The sequence below is a fragment of the Oncorhynchus kisutch genome, unplaced genomic scaffold, assembly GCF_002021735.2.
Source record: "Oncorhynchus kisutch isolate 150728-3 unplaced genomic scaffold, Okis_V2 scaffold776, whole genome shotgun sequence".
Lineage (NCBI taxonomy): Eukaryota > Metazoa > Chordata > Actinopteri > Salmoniformes > Salmonidae > Oncorhynchus > Oncorhynchus kisutch.
In genome coordinates, this window is record NW_022262721.1 from 44,947 (window position 1) to 59,422 (window position 14,476).

Genomic DNA, 14,476 nt, shown 5'->3' on the forward strand with positions numbered 1-14,476 from the left:
CACATCAACAAACCTGCCGTCTGCCCGGTACAGTTGAAACTGGGATTCATCCATGAAGAGCACACTTCTCCAGCATCCCAGTGGCCATCGAAGGTGAGCATTCGCCCTCTGAACAGTTACAACGCCAAACTGCATTCAGGTCAAGACCCTGGTGAGGACGACTAGAACGCTGACAGATTGTGCAGAAATGATTTGTTTGTACAAAACCACAGTTTCATCAGCTGCCCAGGTTGCTGGTCTCAGGCAATCCTTCAGGTGAAGAAGCCAGAGGTCCCAGGCTGGTATGGTTACAATTGAGGCGGATTGGACGTACTGCCAAATTCTCTAAAACAACATTGGAAGAGGCTTATGGTAGAGAAATGAACATTACATTATCTGCCAACAGTTCTGGTGAACATTCCTGCAGTCAGCAGGCCAATTGCACACTCCCTCAAAACTTGAGACATCTGTGGCATTGTGATGTGTGACAAAACTGCACATTTTAAAGCGGCCTCTTATTGTCCCTCGTGTTGTTTAATTAGCTTCTTGATATGCCAAACCTGTCAAGTGGATGGATTATCTTGGCAGATGAGAAATGCTCAGGGATGTAAACACATTTCTGGAGAGATTTTCTTTTATAGAAATAAGCTTTTTGTGCACATGGAACATTCAGCTCATGAAACATGGGACAAACACTTTACATGTTGAGTTTATATTTGTGTTCAGTGTAACTATCATTTGCAGACAATGTGAACATGTTAGTCTGTCTGCCATGATCTAAAATACCTTTGCTCTGGACTCCGTGTTTAGATGGTGCAGTTCAGGCATGATACTTCATGCAGCGCTGGCTGTCCGCCTGTCTGACCATGTGAAGGAATTTCACTTGATTATCTAACAGTCAGTCTGCATCCCGCAGGTCCAAATTCCGCGTGTGTGTATATGATCGTTCATGCATGCGCCTGCGCCAATTCTGCGTCTCCCTCTCTTATTTACACTATCAGGGAGTGTGAGGGAGAGCGTTGACGAGATGACACAATACTTAACGCAAAATAATATTTCCCAACTATTTCCATTTCTCAGTCTCCCCCAACTAAAATACATTCCATGTAGCGAAACCATTAGGCTACTCACTTTCCCACAAAAGAGAAATCCATGACATGGGAGAATCGCGTCGCCTCGAACGCCGAGGGAAAAACGGAAATATTCTTAAGGTGTGCACATTCAGCGTTGCGCCACTACACGCAAACCGTATCACGATGCGCTCACAGTCCCAGTCTCGTGAGATGCTGGTGAGCAGGTCGGTTGTCTCTCGACGCTCTCCAGCCTCTCCCAATAACCGCTCCTGAGCCCTTTTCACCGGCAAGATGTTTTGTTGACTTGCCACCTCAATGAATAGCCATAGGAGGCGATACGGTGAGAATATTATACCTGCTTGAGCTGTGAAGCATTTCTGAGATGCGCAAGTGAACATCAAATAAGTTCTCATTTAGTGGAAAATAGGTTCAAAGCTCTTTTCATCAAAATTGAACGGAACTGTTGTGTGTTTTCTCAGTGGATCAGAAAGGGTTGGTCCATTATGCTTTATACTTCAAGTGTACGACGACAACTGGAGGAGACTCGATGTGAAGCACAAATCCATGCGCTTCCATATACAATGTGACAATTCGATAATTGTGTTCCTACTATTGGAATATACGCCATTGAAAACGTTTTGGATGTTTTTAGGGAAGCACTCACTATTTTTCTGAGACAAGGCAGAAAGAGGGAATGTATTTAATTTGAACTGAAAAAAATACTCGGACTCATACGATTATTTCTAGAAGTCCTTCTCGTGGATCTACAATGCGCCGAACGTGACGGAGGAAAAATGAAATGTTCCGAACTGATCTCCTAAATGGAATTCAAACTCTGTAATAACGTTTCAGATGTTTTGGGGTTGCGAATTTCCAACTGGTATTCCTACTTTTTTACCAACTTGACATACAGCAGTTGGTGAGGTGGAATTAACATCCAACTGGAGCACGGAAAGAAAACACCGTTAGCTTGCCCTGTCGAAATGTGAATATTGCAACCTGCTCGAGCCCAGCTCACACTCAGAGTTGCCAAGGCTACAGAGCTCCTCTCGAACCAGCTAAACCGTATTTCGGTTCCTAAGTTATTTGGGCAATTCCTCCGCAATACATCAGTTGTGTAGCTTAGCATCTAAATATTGGTCATACATCTTGATTTAACCGGAATAATGCGTCTGGAAACATTAAGACGTTTTTCGACTCGTGGATATTGATTTTTCCTCTCAGGTCTTTTTGACAAGCGAATCGCCAGACGCCGCTATTGTTCAGTGAGCCTGGACACACCTTTTTGATGTCAGCCAAGGTAAGTTTCCACAATACTTCAGACTCTTGTGATTGGTTATGTCGATACGCACAGAATTCTCATACTGCACGCATCTCAACCATTTGCATGTCGGTGGAAAGAGAATAGCGCGATCGCTTCTGTACGGATGGGAACATGGGAATTAGAAAGCTGAAAAGAGCAATGTAATATTAGCTATAGGCTACGTACTGTATACAATAACAACATATTTATTGTAGCTGTAGCTGGTCTATTTCGTTTAACTGTGTGGCTCAGAAACAATAATTAAATATTCCGAATACAATTGAAAATACACCGGAAAAAACAAAGAACATTGACTAGGATGAAAGCACCTAGGATATTAATAGTAATAATTTATTACATTTGTAAAGCGCTTTTCATTATACAGAATATTATCAAAGTGAATAAAATAAAAAACAAATATAAACATTAGGCTGCCAATTCCTTCCCAATGCCTTTATCCAAATCCTCGACATTTGGCTTATATAAATATATCATAACCAATGCGTAGCCTGCTGAAATGGATCACTTAACTATTTCCAATGTAGGCCTATTCTTAATGGCCATCAGACTACAAGTAATGCTATAATCTGATGACGTCTGCCTTATACAGCAATGAACTCATGCATGGTCATGTTTATGCATCCATCCAAGATAATAGGCTATTAGATTGTAGTGGCTCTAAACCTGGGTGGTTGGTTTAAGGAGCCCAATCAGAGCCATTTTTCTCACAAGAGGTCACCTTTAGAAACAACGCAACAAGAAGATGGATGGTGGCATTGGCCACAATTGATCAACAATTAATGTGTCATCGTGTAAAAACTCTGGCCTGAATTGATAATATGGGAAGATAGTTTTTCATACCAGGCTAGTTAGTTTACCTTAGTCTGGTATCAGGTGTATGTTCAAGATAGCTTTATTTTAATGGGCATGCTACTGAACAGTGCATATAAGTCCGTGAGGCTCTGTGGTTAGATTTATACTCACTTTCTAAGGCGTTACCTTGCATTCGTCTAAAGCGCTGTCCATGGTGCTGAAATGGGAAATAGTTATGTGCTGTGTTTACAGCTGTTTCTCTCTGCACGCACGCACACACTGTCCCGGCTGCAGCAGCCACCAAGCAATCAGCGCATGAGGGATACCAGCTGTTCTAACGTTCCATCAAGAGCGACACCTCCGCATTGTCGGATATGTCTCCCTGTTTCCCGTTTCCCGGTCCGACCTAAAGTTCAGATGTCCATCTCCGGCCTCCGTGTCTGATATTAGCGGTCTAACTGGCCGCCAACGCTCCAGCTCGCGCTCCTCCTCTGGCTAAAAATGATGTCTTCACAGACAAAGCAGCCACACAACACAACAGCCGTCATGGCAAGCAACACTTGATGCAGGCCTATATGGCTCGTTATTGGTGTGTAGATTTTCTCACCCCTCAGCTGGATTGAACTTTAAAATTGAAAGGAATCATCGATTCAGTTGCACTTTAGCTGGATTTGACATATCATGTTGATGGAGATGTCAACGATATAGATGATGATGATGATTAGCTTTTTCATTGAATTTCAATGTTAAAATGTAACACTAAATGGCTATTCAGAGCGGTTGGGTTAAATGCAGAAGACACATTTCAGTTGAATGCATTCAGTTGTACAACTGACTAGGTATCCCGTTTCCCTATTTACGCTATTTGACAGAAAGCATGCATCTATAACAGCAATGCTTTCAAACAGACTGTTAGGTATACTCGTATTATCCTAGTTCAGGGCTCATATGCATAAAGCTTCTTACAGTATAGGGGTGCTGATCTAGGATCAGTTTAGCCTTTTAGATTATAATGAATGGACATGGGGACTTGATCCTAGATCAGCACTCCTACTCTGAGACATAAATATAGACCTATTCTAGTGAATGAGTATAACCACAGACCTCACATCCTGACCTAGAATAAAAAACATGTGTACTGGGTCATCACTCAAAAAGATGCTGCATGAAGCTTCATTCTCCATTGTTTGTATAATTTTCACTGCATCAGGGATAGTGTACAGAGATGTTTCGGCTTTGCAGTCTTCTACAGTGTGTAGGTACAATTTTCCTTTAACTAAAAACAGCATTTATAGGGAACAACCGATGAGCAGCAGGTGCTTCTAATCAGGGTTGCCACTCATCTGCCAATCAGATGGCTTTTCTGGTCAAACTATATACAAGTTAGCCACAGTGCGGACCAATTACACCTGTGTCTCAGTGTGCAGGTTTTACCCAGCAGCCAAGCTGCTGAGAGAGTGTGATGGTCCCCTTTTGACCTAGAATAACCACAGACCTCACAGCTTGACCTAGGCTGTGCTCTATAAGGCCTGCATATAATAAAGTGTCTAGGAGGCCGGCTGGCGCAGGGTGTAATTGTGTTACCTGAACTCTGACCCCTAAAGCAAACACTAAATAAGCCCATTGACTGATAGCTGCCCTGTAGGGCCCCAGAGGTGCAGATGTGTTTGTGTCCCTTACAGAAAAATCACATTTTCACATGAAATTTCAAGTTTTTGGAACACTTGACATGTTCACATGTAAAGTTCATGTTTTTTTTATTCGTACGTGGTGTGTCTGTGCTTGGCCTTGATGTGTGCGTTGTTTAAAAGTGCAGTTTTGTCAATATTATTTTATGAATCAGCCTATATTAACCTTCTGAATGGGAAGTCTCACCTCAGGCTGGTGTTACACAATGCAACTGGCAGGCAATCGTAGTGTTAAGCATTTGAATATACCATGTGTGATTGTTTTCATTCCTATATGCCATTGTATTGTTCTAATTGGGATAGCAATGGGGCACGATGAGAAAGGAAAGTGGACAAGTAACACATTAAGGAAAGTGAGAGGAGGAAACAGTATATTGCCCCCCCCCCCCCCCACACACACACATGTTACAATTGGTCCTCTGCAGATAGTCTTGTGTGTATATGACCCCAAACTGGCTGTGTCTCCACAGTGGGAGAAGTCATAATGCTCTGCTCTACAGGGGACCAGACAGGGCATTTGGACTGCTTTGTGCAGCTCACTCACAATAGACTAAAAGTGATGGTGGGTGGCACTGTTAGAGAGGGAGAGAGAGGGAAAGGGAGGGATGAAGGGAGGGAGAGAAATGGGTGGATGGAAGGAAAGGGAGAGATGAGAGGGATGGAAGGAGGAAAAGGTAGGGAGGGAGAGAGGATGGGATTGAAGGAGGGATATGGGGGAGAGATTGAGAAAGAGAGGGAGGGAGAAAGAGGGATAGAAGAGAGGATTGAAGGAGACAAGAGGGAGAGGGAGAAAAAGAGGTGGAAGGTTAGGGAGGAAGTAAAAAATACAGGGAGAGAGAGATGGAGTGGTGGCGGCAGCAGTGGGGGAAATGCTACTGATTTACTCAGTTAAACAGAACACTCTGCTTCTGGAGAGAGAGGGTAGGTCAGAGAGAGACTTGACAGAGCCCTGTAAAGGCAAAGATTGAGCGTGCATACAACGAGAGAACCATGGAGATGGGGAGGGGGGGGGAGAGAGAGAGAGGAGAGAGAGAGAGGCTCTGAGGCACCGCGGAGGCAGCTGTCGATATTATGTGATGGAGAACAAAGCAAAGGGAAATATTGTGACGAGTGGAGGAGGAGGGAGAGGGAGGAGGAGAGAGAGGGAGGAGGGAGAGGGAGGAGGAGAGAGAGAGGGAGGAGGAGAGAGAGGGAGGAGGAGAGAGAATAAAATACAGAGAGGGAGAGAGAATGACACAGAGGAAGAGAGAGGGTGAAGATGAGGTAACTGAGGAGCTAGCTAGAGGACTCTCCACCTGTCCTCCAGAGCTGGGAGGGAGAGGCTGAGGTGGGAGGATTAGAGGCCAAGGAAGGGCTCTTTGTGTCCAGCCAGGTGTCCTTACAGCCCCTTACCATCCAGTCTCCTCTCCTGGAAGGAACATGACTCACTCACAATCTACCACCAGGCTAAGCTGCTGAGTCACGACCAGTGTGTATGTAAGTGTGTGTGTGTGTGTGTGTGTGGGGGGGGGGGGGGGGGGGGGTTAATCTAATGTTGATGTTAATGGGCTGTATCATATGGCTGGAAGGCTAAACAGAACAGTACGAGTGAGTGTGTCTTCTGACTCCTCTCTCCATCAAGGCCAGATGCTATTAGACGACGTTCTACAGTAGTTTAATGCAACAGAATGCTGTTCTTGTGTTGCAGACCAGACTATCTTTCAAGTACTTTAAGCAGTTGCTTTAGCCTGCCTGGAGTCCAACAAGGGCAGGTGTGTAGTTTGGCTTTAGCCTGCCTGGAGTCCAACAAGGGCAGGTGTGGAGTTTAGCTTTAGCCTGCCTGGAGTCCAACAAGGGCAGGTGTGGAGTTTGGCTTTAGCCTGCCTGGAGTCCAACAAGAGCAGGTGTGTAGTTTGGCTTTAGCCTGCCTGGAGTCCAACAAGGGCAGGTGTGGAGTTTGGCTTTAGCCTGCCTGGAGTCCAACAAGGGCAGGTGTGGAGTTTGGCTTTAGCCTGCCTGGAGTCCAACAAGAGCAGGTGTGGAGTTTGGCTTTAGCCTGCCAGGAGTCCAACAAGGGCAGGTGTGGAGTTTGGCTTTAGCCTGCCTGGAGTCCAACAAGGGCAGGTGTGGAGTTTGGCTACTACTATGTTGGTTCCAGGTACCAGACAAGCTCAATCAAGGCCAGCTGTAGTATTTGAATTGATTCACAGGTCTGTTGGGTTGTGCAATGAATAACGGCAGAATATTCTGCCAATTCTGCAATTAATTACATTTCACAAAAGACTTGATTGCAACAGATTTGCCTAGTTAAATAAAGGTTTAAATATATATTTTTAAATCAGATGTCATATCTCACATTGAGGATATGTGAGAACTGATTGTAGCATAGCAACATAGAGTGGGGCAAAAAAGTATTTAGTCAGCCACCAATTGTGCAAGTTCTCCCACTTAAAAAGATGAGAGAGGTCTGCAATTTTCATCATAGGTACACTTCAACTATGACAGACAAAATGAGAGGAAAAAATCCAGAAAATCACATTGTAGGATTTGTAATGAATTTATTTGCAAATTATGGTGGAAAATAAGTATTTGGTCAATAACAAGTTTATCTCAATACTTTGTTATATACACTTTGTTGGCAATGACAGAGGTCCAACGTTTTCTGTAAGTCTTCAAAAGATTTTCACACACTGTTGCTGGTATTTTGGCCGATTCCTCCATGCAGATCTCCTCTAGAGCAGTGATGTTTTGGGGCTGTTGCTGGGCAACACGGACTTTCAACTCCCTCCAAAGATGTTCTATGGGGTTGAGATCTGGAGACTGGCTCGGCCACTCCAGGACCTTGAAATGCTTCTTACGAAGCCACTCCTTCGTTGCCCGGGCGGTGTGTTTGGGATCATTGTCATGCTGAAAGACCAAGCCATGTTTCATCTTCATCTTTGCTGATGGAAGGAGGTTTTCACTCAAAATCTCACGATTCATGGCCCCATTCATTCTTTCCTTTACACGGATCAGTCGTCCTGGTCCCTTTGCAGAAAAACAGCCCCAAAGCATGATGTTTCCACCCACATGCTTCACAGTAGGTATGGTGTTCTTTGGATGCAACTCAGCATTCTTTGTCCTCCAAACACGACAAGTTGAGTTTTTACCAAAAAGTTATATTTTGGTTTCATCTGACTATATGACATTCTCCCAATCTTCTGGATCATCCAAATGCTCTCTAGCAAACTTCAGACAGTCCTGGACATGTACTGGCTTAAGCAGGGGGACACGTCTGGCACTGCAGGATTTGAGTCCCTGGCGGCATAGTGTGTTACTGATGGTAGGCTTTGTTACTTTGGTCCCAGCTCTCTGCAGGTCATTCACTAGGTCCCCCGGTGTGGTTCTGGGATTTTTGCTCACCGTTCTTGTGATCATTTTGACCCCACGGGGTGAGATCTTGCGTGGAGCCCCAGATCGAGGGAGATTATTAGTGGTCTTGTATGGCTTCCATTTCCTAATAATTGCTCCCACAGTTGATTTCTTCAAACTAAGCTGCTTACCTATTGCAGATTCAGTCTTCCCAGCCTGGTGCAGGTCTACAATTTTGTTTCTGGTGTCCTTTGACAGCTCTTTGGTCTTGGCCATAGAGGAGTTTGGAGTGTGACTGTTTGAGGCTGTGGACAGGTGTCTTTTATACTGATAACAAGTTCAAACAGGTGCCATTAATACAGGTAACGAGTGGAGGACAGAGGAGCCTCTTAAAGTAGAAGTTACAGGTCTGTGAGAGCCAGAAATCTTGCTTGTTTGTAGGTGACCAAATACTTATTTTCCACCATAATTTGTAAATTAATTAATTTTCTCATTTTGTCTGTCATAGTTGAAGTGTACCTGTGAAAATTACAGGCCTCTCTCATCTTTTTAAGTGGGAGAACTTGCACAATTGGTGGCTGACTAAATACTTTTTTTTGCCCCACTGTAGATATCAGTCACACATCTCCTCCCCTGATACTGCGTGTGTGTCAGTGTGTCTGTGTGTGTCACCGTGTGTGTGTCACAGTGTGTGCGTCACCTCTCCCCCCTCTCTGTCACCTCCTCTGGTCATAATGGCCTGTTTGTCTACTCTAGTCATCATAATTCCCGATATTTACCCACACTCCTCTGCTCTGTGTGGTTCCCAGCGCTCAGGGATTATTCCCCAGGTGTTATCACACTGAGTGCTCAGGTGTGTGTTGTAGCTAATCCCTATTGACATCCTACTGTGTTGGTTCTGACTACCTGTCAAGGTACTGCCAACATAATGCTAAGTATATCTAACGCACCGTAGGAGGGCTGGTACAGGGCTGCTGTGGACTCTAGTCTTTGTGTTATGTTGCCCTGTTCTTCTTGCTGCTTTTAAGCCCTATTGTAGCCCAGAATTCTCATTTCCTGACAAGGAGGCTCCCACAATCAATGTGATATTCTGAATACAATATAAAGTATTCAGGAGATATGACCCATGCAGGGAATTTAATCAAGAACTCGGTGCTTCTAAGTACCATGGATTTGGTTTAAGTCCAGTTAAACTCAGCGGCATGGCACCAGTGGTATCTCATCACTGGTGCTGTGACACCAACAGGTTCCCAGAACATCTGGTGTCAGTTTAGATGGCTCACTGAACGTGACTTCAGTGTCATAGAGATGGAACAGGGTGCCATGGTGGTGACAGTGCTGACAGGTGACAAGACAGCTGTGAGAAATGTGATCATATCACCATTGGCCTGGGAGACACAGTGCCGACCCAGAGAGGATGGCAGAGGGGAAGACTACTGTGTCAGGAGCAGCCTTCATAAAAAGTGGACAGCTTAGTTCTACACCGGAAATATAAATTTTTTATTCAAACGAAACATTTTATTTATCCACCTGTAAGTCACGTTGGATAAAGAGTGTGCTAAATTGTAATGTTACAGCTGTACAGTATGTGTGTGTGTGTGTGTGTGTGTGCTGCGCGTGTTTGCAGTGAGCGTGTGTGTTTGCGCTGTGTGTGCTGTGTGTGTTTGCGTTGAGCGTGTGTGCCGCGTGTGTGTGCTGTATGTGTGCTGCGTGTGTTTGCAGTGTGTGTTTGCAGTTATGTGTGTGTGCTATGTGTGTTTGCGGTGTGTGTGTGTGCTGTGTGTGTGTTGCATGTGTTTGCGGTGTGTGTGTGTGTGCTGTATGTGTGCTGCGGGTGTGTGTGTGTTGCTTGTGTTTGCTGCGTGTGTGTGTGTGCTGCTTGTGTTTGTGGTGTGTGTGTGTGTTGCTTGTGTTTGTGGTGTGTGTGTGTGTGTGTTGCTTGTGTTTGCTGTGTGTGTGTGTGCTGCTTGTGTTTGTGGTGTGTGTGCTGCTTGTGTTTGTGGTGTGTGTGTGTGTTGCTTGTGTTTGTGGTGTGTGTGCTGCTTGTGTTCGCTGCAGCCTCCCTCCCTTACCGATTTCAGGACTAGGGAACTCTTTAGTGTACTGTGTGAGTGTGTGAAATGGATTTGACCCCTCATTACACACGCACACGCACACACATTCACACACAGATAGACACACACACAAACACTGCACCAGGTTATGAATGAGTGTTGCTTATAAATTAAAGGTTGGTGCCAGGGGGATGAGGGGGGTGGGAGAAGGAGATGAGAGAAGGGAGAGAAGGGGGGAGGAGGAGAGGAGAGAATGGGGGGAGGAGTAGAGGATAGGAGGGAGAGAAGGGGGAGAGGAGAGGAGGGAGAGAAGGGGGAGGAGGAGAGGAGGGAGTGAGAGAAGGCAGAGGAGGAGAGGAGAGGAGGGAGAGAAGGGGGGAGAGAAGGGGGAAGAGGAGAAGAGAGGAGGGAGAGAGAGAAGGGGGGGGAGGAGAGGAGGGAGAGAAGGGGGGAGAGGAGAGGAGGGAGAGAAGGGGGGAGAAGGGGGAGAGGAGGGAGAGAAGGGGGAGAGGAGAGGAGGGAGAGAAGGGGGAAGAGCAGAGGAGGGGAGAGAAGGGGGAGGAGGAGAGGAGGGAGGGAGAGAAGGCAGAGGAGGAGAGGAGAGGAGGGAGAGAAGGGGTGAGGAGAGGAGAGGAGGGAGAGAAGGAGGAAGAGGAGAGGAGAGGAGGGGGGGAGGAGAGGAGGGGGAAGAGGATAAGAGAGGAGGGAGAGAGAGAAGGGGGGGGAGGAGAGAAGGGGGAGGAGAGGAGGGAGAGAGAAGGGGGGAGGAGAGAAGGGGGAGGGGAGAGGGAGAGAGAAGGGGGGGGAGGAGAGAAGGGGGAGGAGAGGAGAGGAGGGAGAGAGAGAAGGGGGGAGAAGGAGAGGAGAGAAGGGGGGGGGAGAAGGGGGGAAGAGAAGAAGCGGATGTAAAACAAACAGTCTCTGGCTCAAAGCCAGCTGCACTCAGACTGTATGTCTCTGTCTGTCCTCTGTCTCTCTCGCTCTCTTCTCTCTCTTCTCTCTCTCTCTCTCTCTCTCTCTCTCCTCTCTGTCTCTCACTGTCTGCCTCTGTCTGCCTCTCCCTCTGTCTCTCTCTGTCTGCCTCTGTCTCTATCTGTCTGCCTCTGTCTCTCTCTGTCTGCCTCTCTCTCTCTCTGTCCTCTCTCTGTCTGCCTCTGTCTGCCTCTCCCTCTGTCTGCCTCTGTCACTCTGTCTCTCTCTCTGCATCTCTATCTGTCTCTGTCTGCCTCTGTCTCTCTGTCTCTCTCTGTCTGCCTCTGTCTGCCTCTCCCTCTGTCTCTCTCTGTCTGCCTCTGTCACTCTGTCTCTCTCTGCATCTCTATCCGTCTCTGTCTGCCTCTGTCTATTTGTCTCTCTCTGTCTGCCTCTGTCTCTCTCTGTCTGCCTCTGTCACTGTCTCTCTCTCTCTCTCTGACTCACTGTCTCTCTCTCTGACTTGCTGTCTCTCTCTCTGACTCGCTGTCTCCTTCTCTGACTCTATGTCTCTGTTTCTGACTCTATGTCTGTCTCTGGGTCTGTCTCCAACTCTGACTCCATCTCTGCCTCTGTCTTTCTCTCTGTCTCTTCGTCTTGTCCAGGTTGTCCAGGTTTGTCCCTTCGTCTTGTCTCTTCGTCTTGTCCAGGTTGTCCAGGTTTGTCCCAGTACTCATACTGGACTTCTTTCCTCCTCTCCTTAACTTCATGACTGCAAAGCCAGGTGATCACTCACAAAGGCAGGTGATCTCTCACAAAGCCAGGTGATCTCTCACAAAGCCAGGTGATCTCTCACAAAGCCAGGTGATCGCTCACAAAGCCAGGTGATCTCTCACAAAGCCAGGTGATCTCTCACAAAGCCAGGTGATCTCTCACAAAGCCAGGTCATCTCTCACTGAAAGGTAGATAGACACCTGACCTGCAGTGTCCTAATACTCTTTTGGACTCCTTTTCTTGCCTCCTTTACTTTTACAACTGCTAAGCTGGGGATCTAGCTGATTGGTAGACAGACACCTGCAGTGTCCTATTACTCTCACAGGACTCCTTTCCTCATCTCCTTTCCTCCATAACTCAACCCTTCCTTATCTCCTTCACTTCAAGACTACAGTACAAAGCCAGCTACTCTCTGACTGTGTCTTTTTCTTGACTGGTCCCAATTGCCTGATGTGCTTCCTTTCCTTAGTGACTGATGAAATGAATGTAAAAGGCTTACTGTACACAACTGTGCTTTCAACTATCAAGCCCCAGGAACATAACCACGCATTTCTTTTTTACCCCCAGTCCCCTTTCCCCCCCCGCCTGATCTCTCTTTTCCTGCCCTGTGCTAGTTTTGTCCCTTATGGGTACCCTTACAAGCTGTGTCTGTCCTTCCAGCTTCCTAGAGACTGCCAGTCACATGATTTACCCTTAGATTCTCACACTCACTCACACCCACTCAGTCAGATCCCGAGCCTCAGTGAGAGAAGGGAGAGACAGTGATGTCATGTCCAGAGTGTGGCAGATGTATAGCCCGGGTCCCTGGCTGTTGTAAATGTCAGCTCTCTGTCTGCAGCCGAATCTGATTGATCACAGTACAGGGAGATGGTCCTCTCTGCACACAGACAGACCAGACCAGACCAGACAGACTAGACAGACTAGACAGACAGACAGACAGACAGACAGACAGACAGACAGACAGACAGACAGACTAGACAGACAGACAGACAGACAGACAGACAGACAGACAGACAGACAGACAGACAGACAGACAGACAGACAGACAGGCAGGCAGGCAGGCAGGCAGGCAGGCAGGCAGGCAGACAGACAGACAGAGACCTGCCTGCCTGCCTGCCTGAAAGCACCACATGCCACAGATGGACTGGGTCAGCATGTACTGTATGTATGGGCAGTTCTGCTGCTGTTCTTTTAAGAACCTGTTTGGAATTCACTAATACATCTAACTGAAGTGTTAGGGAATGTGTAACTATATGCTCATCGGTAATCATGAGGAAATGAAGATGTGTATATACATTTAAAAATTGACTTAATCCTAACCTCAGTTGTTATAACATTCTATGTCATGTCCCATTGGGTTCCAGGGGTTAATAGTTAATAATGACTGACAGGCCTGTCACATCCCTGATTTAGAACCAGCCTCATCCAGTCAACCACTCAGCTGAATGTCCTCTGATGTCACTGACATGTCAGTAGGACATAAAAATGCATTAGACTACAGAAGACTGAAGCCTGCAACAACATGAGAAATGACTCTTCTGGCTGCATCTTAAATGGAACCCTATATAGTGTACTACTTTTGACCAGAACCCATAGGGAAACCCATTGGGCTCTGGTCAAAAGTAGTACACTGTATGGAATAGGGTGCCATTTGGGATACAGGCCCTATGAATAATCAGAGGAACCCTAGAGGACCTGTGCCATCAGTTGTACAGAAGATGGATTGAGTTGGAAAGTAGAGCGGTTTGGAGGGTAAACACACAGAGTGGATGGGGATAGATGATTGAGAAGGTAGGTGGAATTAGTCTCTAGGCCCTCACTCTCAACTCTGGACCTGGAAGCCTTTTCCAACACGGGCATTGTTGCCCTCTAAACAGGGACTGATTTAGACCTGGGACACCAGGTGGGGGATTCCCCTCTAATCAGGGACTGGTTTAGACCTGGGATACCAGGTGGGGGATTCCCCTCTAATCAGGGACTGATTTAGACCTGGGACACCAGGTGGGGGATTCCCCTCTAATCAGGGACTGATTTAGACCTGGGATACCAGGTGGGGGATTCCCCTCTAATCAGGGACTGATTTAGACCTGGGACACCAGGTGGGGGATTCCCCTCTAATCAGCGACTGGTTTAGACCTGGGATACCAGGTGGGGGATTCCCCTCTAATCAGGGACTGATTTAGACCTGGGACACCAGGTGGGGGATTCCCCTCTAATCAGGGACTGGTTTAGACCTGGGACACCAGGATGAACAGAAAAGCAGCAGGCTCCGGACCTCATAGGGTCAGAGTTGAATACCCCTGCTCTAGGGGAATACTGATGGACAGTTTTAGGCCATGGATACCGGATACATCTCCAGGACAGATGCCAGTTTGAGCATCATAATGACTACCGGTGATGAGTACTACTAGTGGTTGGCACTTCTTAGGGCTGTGTGTGTGTGTGTGTGTGTGTCTGTGTGTGTCTGTGTGTGTGTCTGTCCTCGGTGTGTGTCCTCCATAGTGTAGTACTGTCAGGGATGTATCAGACAGCCAGTCCCAGTGTGTTGGG

At 46.7% G+C, this 14,476-nt stretch overlaps 1 protein-coding gene across 1 annotated transcript in view; it reads left to right on the plus strand.

Moving 5' to 3' along the window:
* Window positions 1–1,233: 1,233 nt before the first annotated feature.
* The window catches only part of LOC116361914 (voltage-dependent T-type calcium channel subunit alpha-1I-like), a 148,154-nt gene continuing 134,911 nt past the window's right edge, over window positions 1,234–14,476 (plus strand). Inside the window, exon 1 of the mRNA XM_031816315.1 lies at window positions 1,234–2,352. The gene's annotated coding sequence lies outside the window, so the exon portion shown is untranslated. The remainder of the gene's footprint in view (window positions 2,353–14,476) is intronic.